At 32.3% G+C, this 9,535-nt stretch overlaps 1 long non-coding RNA gene across 1 annotated transcript; it reads right to left on the bottom strand.

The window, feature by feature from the left end:
- Positions 1 to 5,714: 5,714 nt before the first annotated feature.
- Positions 5,715 to 6,884, bottom strand: LOC134713801 (uncharacterized). Its single transcript, XR_010106387.1, has 2 exons — positions 6,780 to 6,884; positions 5,715 to 6,075 (listed from the first exon to the last, which is right to left on the bottom strand). It is a non-coding gene; the product is annotated as an uncharacterized LOC134713801 (long non-coding RNA).
- Between the last annotated feature and the right edge of the window lie 2,651 nt (positions 6,885 to 9,535).

Here is a 9,535-nt window from a genome sequence, read left to right as displayed (position 1 = left end):
AGGGTTAAATTCTTTTTTAATTTCATTGAGTGCTGATTTTGATAAATGCCACATATTTTCACCACCATTTATTTCAAGGTGATCTGCCAATAGAACTTTCCATGAGGAATAATTTGTGGGGTCTAAAACTTTTTAACCCAGGATAACTTAAGTGATTTTATAAATGATTCAATATGTGGCATTTTTACACCACCATCCTCGTAATTTGAGATAAGTATATTTCTTTTAATTTTGTCCCCTTTACCATCCCACACAAAGCTGTATAGCATAGATTGTAACTGCTTTAATATATCTGGGGATGGATCTGGTAAAACAGTAAAACATTGAATTAGAATTGGTAGGGCGAGAGTTTTCACAACTACAATTTTCCCATATATAGTAATATTTCTAAATGACCAGTCACTTAAAAGATTTTTAACTTTTTGATTTTTTTCTACACATATATCAACTTTTGACAAACAATATTGAATGCCTAGAAGTTTGAAATTTCCTGAATGGTTCCATATTATTGTTTTATTTGTGTTTAGCTCCTCACCACAGCCCCTTTTTGCCCCAATCCATATTACTTGTTTTTTTTTCAAAATTAGCCTTCAAACCAGAGCATGAGTAAAACAAGTCTATCTTCGAATCATCAGCATACTGACTGAGTAAAAATTCAGAATTCTTAATCTTTATACCATTTTTGTTGTTGTCATATTTTATTGATGCACTAAGCAGTTCTAAACATAAAATAAAAAGATGGATCCCCTTGTCGTATCCCCTCTCTATTACAAAAAAATCTGATAGATAGCCATTATTTTGAATGCAGCTTTTTGAATTGTAGTAAAGGGTTGTGAACCATTTCATTATTGTGTCCCCAAAACCTAGAAATTTCAAGGTTTCACATATAAAGTTCCACTCAAGAGAGTCGAAGGCTTTTTCAAAGTCCAACAAGACAAGCAAGCCAGGAATATCTTCGTCATCTACTTTTTTTAAGAGGTCATATATAAGTCTTGTACACTCACCAATATATCTGCCTTTCATAAAGCCAGTTTGAGTTTCACTAATCAGATGATCAAGGACTTTTTTTAATTCTATTTGCAATACATGTTGATACTATTTTATAGTCTACATTAAGCAGTGAAATAGGTCGCCAATTTTTTAGAAAATGTTTTGGTTTACCATCTTTGGGTAGACAGGTGATAACACCTTGTGTTTGTGAAATTGATAATTTACCTTCTTGAAATGCTTCTTTGAAAGAACGCAGTAGGAAAGGATTAATGTAGTGCCAATTTTTTTTTATAAAACTCAGTTGTAAAACCATCCAGACCAGGAGATTTTCCGTTTTTCATATTTTTTTAATGCATTATGAATTTCTGAGCTTTTTAGTTCCCCCTCTTAATTTATATTTTGTTCATCAGAGAGAGTTTTGATAAATGGGTTTTCAAGAGAAAAGAAATTAGCTCTGTGTGTATTATTCATAAGTGTTTTCTTAGATGAAGATAGATTCTCATAATATAACTTTTGTTCCGCACGAATTTTTGCTTGATCAGTGATACATTCACCATAATCTAAAGTTAATTTTTGTATTACTTTGTCAATATAATTTCTTTTCTCTAGATTACAGAAATATTTTGTACTTCTCTCCCCTTCAATTTGCCATTTAGCTTTTGCTCTCATTATTGCCCCTTTTATTCTAGATTCTCTTAACGACCTTAACTGAAGTTCAATACGTGTAATTTCTTCCCTTTTATCATTGATATTTTCATTATTGTTCAAATTTTTCAATTGACTTTCTAGTTCTTGTTCTTCCCTACTGCGTTCTTTTTTTTTAAAAGATGAATAAGAAATTGTTTTTCCTCGTATCATCAGTTTTAAAGTTTCCCAAAACAGTTGGTCGGAAATGGAAAATTCTATTTCTTCCCTATTTTCAGAATCAACTATTTTATATTGATCAATACAATCAGCAATACAAGTTTTAGTATTAGTAATAAATTCTTTGTCGTATAATAAAGCATTGTTAAATTTCCGCGTCCCTTTGCCTTTTTCATTTGTATTAAATTGAATGGACAGAGATACGGGTGAGTGATCAGACCTATATGCTACACCAATATCACACGAGGTTATCAGTGGTTGAAAATCAGATAAGACAAGGAAATAGTCCAGTCTTGCCTGCTTCTTGTTAGGTCCTCTCCAGGAAAACCTCTTTTTCTCTGGGTATAATTCCCTATAAACATCAACCAGATCTATTTCTGACATCATTTCATTAAACTTTTTTCGAGCTTTAGGATTATTTTTATGCAAATAGTTTAAAGTATCCATATCATAATTTTGTGGTAAATTCCAATCACCCCCCACTATTACTGAAGTATTACCAAAATTTTCAATATCTCTTTGGAGTATTTCATAAAAAACTGGTTTGTCCTCATTGGGTCCATATACCACTGCTATTGTCATTCTATTATTGAAAATTTTTATATCTAGAATTGCATAGTTCCCGTTTTGATCCACTTTCTGTCCAAAAATTTCAAAAGAAAAAGTGCTTCTAAACAAGATAGCCACGCCTCGTCTGCTCGTGGTATGCGACCCAAATATTATTTTATAACCCCATTCTGCCTGCCAATACTTTTCAAGTTCTTTTTTACAGTGAGTATCTACCAAGAAGACCATATCATAATTTTCTCTACATTTACTAAATATATCTATTCTTTTAATTTTATCAGAAGACAGGCCTCTACAATTTATGCAACCAATTTTCAAACTACCCATATTTTATATCACTTACAGTTGTAACAGATGAATGATCTAAAATTATACAGTCAATAAACATATTCAGAGCAATACAAAAAAATAAAGTACAAATAAGTAAAGAGAAATGAAAGTGACATAATCAAAAAAATTCGAACAGTTTAACCCACAACAACCTGAGGTCTCCCGTTTCATGGTAATACAATTCTAATTAAGTAAATTAATTAACTAAAATACAGTGGGGGTCTCTCTTCCCCAGCCCTTTATATATAAAAACAAAATATAGTTTTTATAACAAAAACAAAAACAAAAATAACTGTTTTCCCCTTTTTTTATACCTCTAAAAAAAAGATTATGGTGCAAATCTCTGTAAGTCTTTTCCCATTTCAAGTTTTGTAATGTTTTTAATTTTGAGGATCAGAAGTTCAACTGTTTATTATTGTTGTCCGGGGTGCCCCCTTTTTGCTGAAAGCAGATAATTCTGCTTTTATTTGAGAATGACATGTCTCTCAGATTGTTTAGTTGTTTGTTAAAAATGATACAGTTTTGAACAACTGTTAAGTGACATTCTATTTATATGTGGGGTTCTTTACATAAAAGTAGACAGTATGAGGAATTATAGCCATGTGCGTTTTATATGATGGACCGCTAGTAATTAAGTCTGACCACGTTTAAAACTTAATAAAAACTATTAAAAACCTACTAGACGAGTTCAATAAGGGTGTATATTTGGAATAAAGTTTACCTAAGTACTCTTGAAAGGCACATATTATGTATTTCTTTAGTTTAGAGAGGGTTTTATTATTCTCCGTGTTTTTGTCTGTATCATTTGCCAAAACATCCGGTTTAGGTTGCGCATGCCCACCTGAGCAATCTAATATGCAAATTAGCCATGTGCGGATGAGCCGGGACATACAATTTAATCAACATAGAAAAAAAAAGAACAATTAGAGAGAGTTTTAGAATACACAATGTAAAATAAAAACAACCCAAAAAACCGGAACGGAGTAATAAAATACAATAATAATAAACAGACAGTGGGATTTCCAGTGACACCAGAACAATAGAAAAGTCACTCTTCTTGTGAAAGAGATAGAAAAGGTCTAAGGGTGCTATAAACAGTTTCGTATAAAAAACTAGGGGTTATTCCCCAACTAAAAATAGACTTGGAGGGAAGTCCCTTTTTATCAACATAATTGGTAAAAAAGTATCATGTTTTTTATATTTGATTGTAAAAATAAGTTAATTAGCTTCAATTAAAACAGGTTGAATGATTAAAATAATTTTTAAAAATTAGATTAAATACACATGTTTTAAGGGGAGACAAACTGTAAACATCCTGTTTTTTTGGCAGTGAAAAGTGCAAAACTTATTTGCACCCAATGTAGCTCTTTTCGGAGCAGGCGAACGTAGCCTGAAGCATAAATTTTTAGAAAGACCAGGTAAAAACCTATGAAATTCATACAGTTTTGAATATGAAAAATGTGCATGTATCATGTCTGCATGGGTGTGCACATGGCCTGATTTCAGGTTTTTTATGCATAGATTAGGCAATGTTTTCCCCATTTTCTCTGGATAAAACTTTTTGGTACTATTAAAAGTACAATTTATTTTTATTTCATTCTAAACTAGAGAAAATTCTGATTCTAATGATATCTAGTGTTATACAAGTATCTTCATTAACATTAACACCACTAAGGGTCAATTATAGATGGTCCCTCAAAATATGACGTCATAGAAAAAAACTGTTGATTGCACCCTAAAAACAGGAGAGACAATTTACGCATAAAACCCGATATGCATAGGGATGAATATCTCTTAAAACACAAAACCATTATATAACTTTTATACAACCAATATAAATAAAGTATATGTTAAAGCTAAATTTGTTACTATATGATTTTTTAATTACCACACATGCTGTTAATTGAACAACCTATTGTTCAACATAGGGGTGTGTAAAAAACTGCCACATTTGACTGCATATTTTTCTTTTTTTTTGAAAAAAATATATATCAAACCGTATAATTAATAATGTTGCTCTCTGGCTATCCAATTTTTAACGTGTTCCGAAATGTAGTTTCGTCACAAGAATTTTTCAAAGTTGTGTCATTTTGTCTATATGAATGTCGGTAAATTCGTATGATCGAGCACACCGACAAGTATATCGTTTGGACAACTCGATATAATGTAATCAATATACGATTACCTAATGTGAAGTTTATCAAAACCATCATAACATAATTGATCAACTTACACATTATGTTTGAACAACATGAGTCCTACAATATAAGATTTTAAAGGTGCAAATCATTTACATTCAACGTTTTTATTGGATTTTTTTTACTACAAAGTTACCTCGAGGTTCAACGTTGATAGTAAAAAAAAATCCCAGAAATTTTTTGAATGATATTAACCTTCAAATTCTTATAATATCGGAATAGAAAATATGTGATCCGAATTAACCATGCACGTGTGTTACAGAAGATTATGAACTTTTATGATGAACAGGGGGTAAGGGTTTTTCTTAAACAATATTATTATCCCAAATTTAATGAATTTTGTTTGGCAATATTTTAATATAAACACTACATATAGCAAAGTATATATTAAATCTCAATGTATTACTATTAGGAAAAATGTTTGACTCGGTAGCAAAAATCTCCCCCCTCAAAATTAATGATTCAAGACTGGAGCGGACCCCTTTTAGGCAGTTAGTGCGAATTCTTTATTGCATGTAAAGGTTGAAACCTAAAGAATTCGCACTAACTGCCTAAAAGGGGTCCGCTCCAGTCTTGAATCATTAATTTTGTTTGTCATAAACAAAATATTGTCTCACACTGAAAGGGGCAGCCGGGCAACCTGTACAGCCAAGCTTGTCAAAACAACTAAGATTTACAAAACATTACAAACAAAAACCATCAGTTGAACAATCTTACTGGAATCTGATTATCTCTACTGATAAATAATGCAACACTTATGACACATTTAAGTTTTGGAATGATTTTATTCACAAAGAATGTTTCTCATTGGTATACATTTCTATGCTCTTGTCTTTTCGGAGTTTATATTGGAAATTAAAAATTGCTGCATGAAAGACACTAGCTCCACATTCCTATGCATATGATTGTCATATGTATGAGAATCATTCTATAAAATATCCGTTTGATATCCTTTCAATGCATAACACTGTCTAGTGGTTTTTCTGCCACAATTACAAGGAAAACCTGGCTAAACTTGTGCTAAATCAACCACTTGAAGGCATCGCTATTGATGTTAAGCAATTATTTAAAGGGCCTTCCGGAACTGTTGGGTTTTATGACAGTCTTCCTTCCATACAGACCATCGCTGCAAAATAATTTGAACATTTAATTAGATGATTATAATATTATTTGGCAATCCAAAGAGAACCTGAAAATATCAGACCACAATTAACAGACCCCCCAAAAAAGCCAATTTTACTTTACAATGAAATTGAAAAAGTAGTTAGTTGCATGTCAAATCATCTTTTGGCTATCGACAACAAATAAATAAAATCTAAATTTCGTAGCATTTACCCCTCCCCCCCCCCTTTTTTTATTACTGAATTTGTTCAAGGTATGATGGTTTTACCCATTTTCAAATTTCAGTATGTCATGTTGTATATATTTTATAAATTAGATGAATTTCTAGCAAGTTTCTACGATATTCTTTATCATTTGACAAAATACTATGCATCTGAATAAAATTGTTTACTATTTGAAAAAGCCCGCCTTCTTTTACTTTAATTTACTTCCCTTTATTTCACATAGCAACAAATATTAAAAACTGCCACATTTGACTGCATATCAATTTTTTTCCCAAAAAAAAATATATGTCAAGCAGCATAATTAACTTTACAAATTGGGAGAAAATCAAGATGTTCCGACTATAGGTTAGTATTAAAAAAACATAATGAAAGGATGGTAAGATTACAGGTTTGAGCCCTGACGACACTTAAAATCGAAAATTCACTTATTTTCCTATCATATGAAGATACGATGATGTGATAAACTTAACAATTAATAATTTACCTGGTGCATTATCATATTCACATTACGTTGACACGTCTTAGTTTGTCTGTGTTAGCTCATTTCAAGCTCGTAAACAATGTACAACATTTTCCGCTGATCTTTACCCATATCTCTAGTCATAAGAGCGCACTGTTTACAGGGGAGGTAATATTTTGTCACCAGTTCACGCACTGCAGAATGTTACTGTGAGTGTTCCAATGCAATTTGTTTAAATATTTTTTTGTTTAAATCAGTTAAAAAATATTTATTTTACATGAGAAGGTCTGCTGAAGGGTCTATGATGATCTCTTCTTTCTTAGCATGACAAACGGATACTCTTTAATGTATACAAGATGGACTTTCCTCTGTTCAGATGAAGACAGTGACTGGAACAGCATTTTTTTGATGCGCTCCTTGGGTATTTCTAAAGTTTTTTCAAAGAAGTGTCGGACATACAAATCAGTTGCTTTAGGCATCTCGGCCAAGGGAGTTCCTTTCACACCACTTACCACCAGGTTCCATTTTCTGCCCCAATACTCTAGCTTTAGTCTTTCTTTTTCTTCTGTTGATATTTTTTCCTCAATATCAGGAAGGAGTGTGTTATGTATGTCTTTAATACTGTCATCCATGAGTTTAGCATGAGATTCAAGGTATCTACATTGTCCCTTAGTACCTTGACCTCTGTTTTCAGAAATTCAACATCCCCCTCTAATTTGAGGTACAAACTTGCAAAGCATTCGGACACAGATTTAGATTCGTACATTTTTTTTTAATGTCTCATACCTTTCTTGTTCCCTGGGGTCCATGGTTATCAGTTGTCTCCGTATATTTCCGTCAAAATGTACTTTAAGTAACGATTATCGATTCTGACTCCGACCACTGATCTGACCTCTGTTTACACGAATAACGTTCGGTCCACTCGAATAATATTTCCAAGATAATGTTTGTAACAATTAAAGACTTTTGTATCAGGTTTATGTCATTAAAAACCATCATGTTTCAACCATAGTTAGTTGCATTGGAAATAAATTCATTTATCATATACTTAGAATAAATAACATAGGATTTTTACTGTATGATAATAGCATTAAATTGACGTAAATTCCATATTTTTTGAATTGGTGCTTAGAGGGCTGATATGAATAGTTAATCACATGCTTCGATTATCATCAAATGCCTTTCCGTAACGTAATCGCATGGCAAACAAACAAACAAACAAATTAATTAAAAGAATATGGAAGTTACTTAAAAAAAGTTGACTTTTCCTTATAGTGTTCATTATGTATATCTTTGTCGATTCGTCCATATTAAGTTATATTTGTTCTGCTCTGTTGAGTCATCTGATAGAAAGTTTTAATATCGAATGTGCTAAATTCAGGGTCCGACGGCCGTGAACCTTCCACTCTTTGAACTTCAATTTGGGAACCACGTAAAAGGTTCTTGCGGCTTTTCGGCTGATTTCGAACCTAGGGCTGATAAAACAATCGATATGAAAGATGCCATGTAATAATCTGATATTATTTTTTCACAAGTTGTTAGCATTATACGGATTTTTGTCATCTCTTTTGAATTATTAGTACATGATACTTAATCCGTAACGGGGGAGATTGCAGTGGATTTTCGATGATGAAGATAAAATTGAGAATGGAAATGGGGAATGTTTCAAAGAGACAACAACCCGACCATAAAAAAAAAAACAACAGCAGAAGGTCACCAACAGGTCTTCAATGTAGCGAGAAATTCCCGCACCCGGAGGCGTCCTTCAGCTTGCCCTTAACAAATATATACTAGTTCAGTGATAATGACCGCCATATTAATTTCCAAATTGTACACAAGAAACTTAAATTTAAATAATACAAGACTAAACTAGGCCAGAGGCTCATGACTTGGGACAGGCGCAAACATGCGGCGGGGTTAAACATGTTTGTGAGATCTCAACCCTCCCCCAATACCTCTAGTCAATGTAGAAAGGTAAACGAATAACAATACATGCATTAAAATACATTTTTCAACTGATAAACTAAATTGAGGGATGGAACTGGCAATTTCAATAACAACTTGTATTAAAAAGAAGATGTGGTATGATTTCCAATTAGACAACTATCCACAAATGAGCAAAATGACACAGACATTAACAACTAAAGGTAACCGTATGGCCTTCAACAATGCTCAAAACCCATACAGCATAGTCAGCTATAAAAGCCCCCTATAAGACAATGTAAAACAATTCAAACGAGTAAACTAACGGTTTTATTTATGTAAAAAGATGAACAAAAACAAAAATGTAACACATAAACAAACGACAACCACAATAAAACAATATTCTATGATCTTATTACAGTGTTGAATAGGTAACCTTGTAGAATAAGTTTATTTGAAGGAGCGACATGTTAACACGGATCATTTCTAAATTTCCGGGCACGGTTAACAACATTTCCGTAAAAATGAGAATGTGCTATCCCGTTTAAAATAAGTTTGCTACAGGTACAATTAAACTGCAAAACCAAATCTTTATATCTATAGAAAATTTAGTATAGGTTTTATTTAATTTATGGTAACGACATCCCTGGTTTAATAATTTACCAGTTATACATAGGTTGCGTTCGTTAAAATCAAAAACGTAACAAAAGACACGGGCATAGTGAACAAGTTGTGAAATATAAACACCGTAAGATGGTGTCAAAGGAACATCACCATATAAAAATTGAAAATTAACAATAGAGAACAAAATATCGTCTCTTTTGTCGTAAACTTTAGTGTGGAGTTTCCCGTTTAAA

Source organism: Mytilus trossulus, chromosome 4 (assembly GCF_036588685.1).
Source record: "Mytilus trossulus isolate FHL-02 chromosome 4, PNRI_Mtr1.1.1.hap1, whole genome shotgun sequence".
NCBI classification, from domain to species: domain Eukaryota; kingdom Metazoa; phylum Mollusca; class Bivalvia; order Mytilida; family Mytilidae; genus Mytilus; species Mytilus trossulus.
The sequence above is the reverse complement of the archived record's forward strand: the minus strand, read 5'-3'. Positions and strand labels throughout refer to the sequence as shown.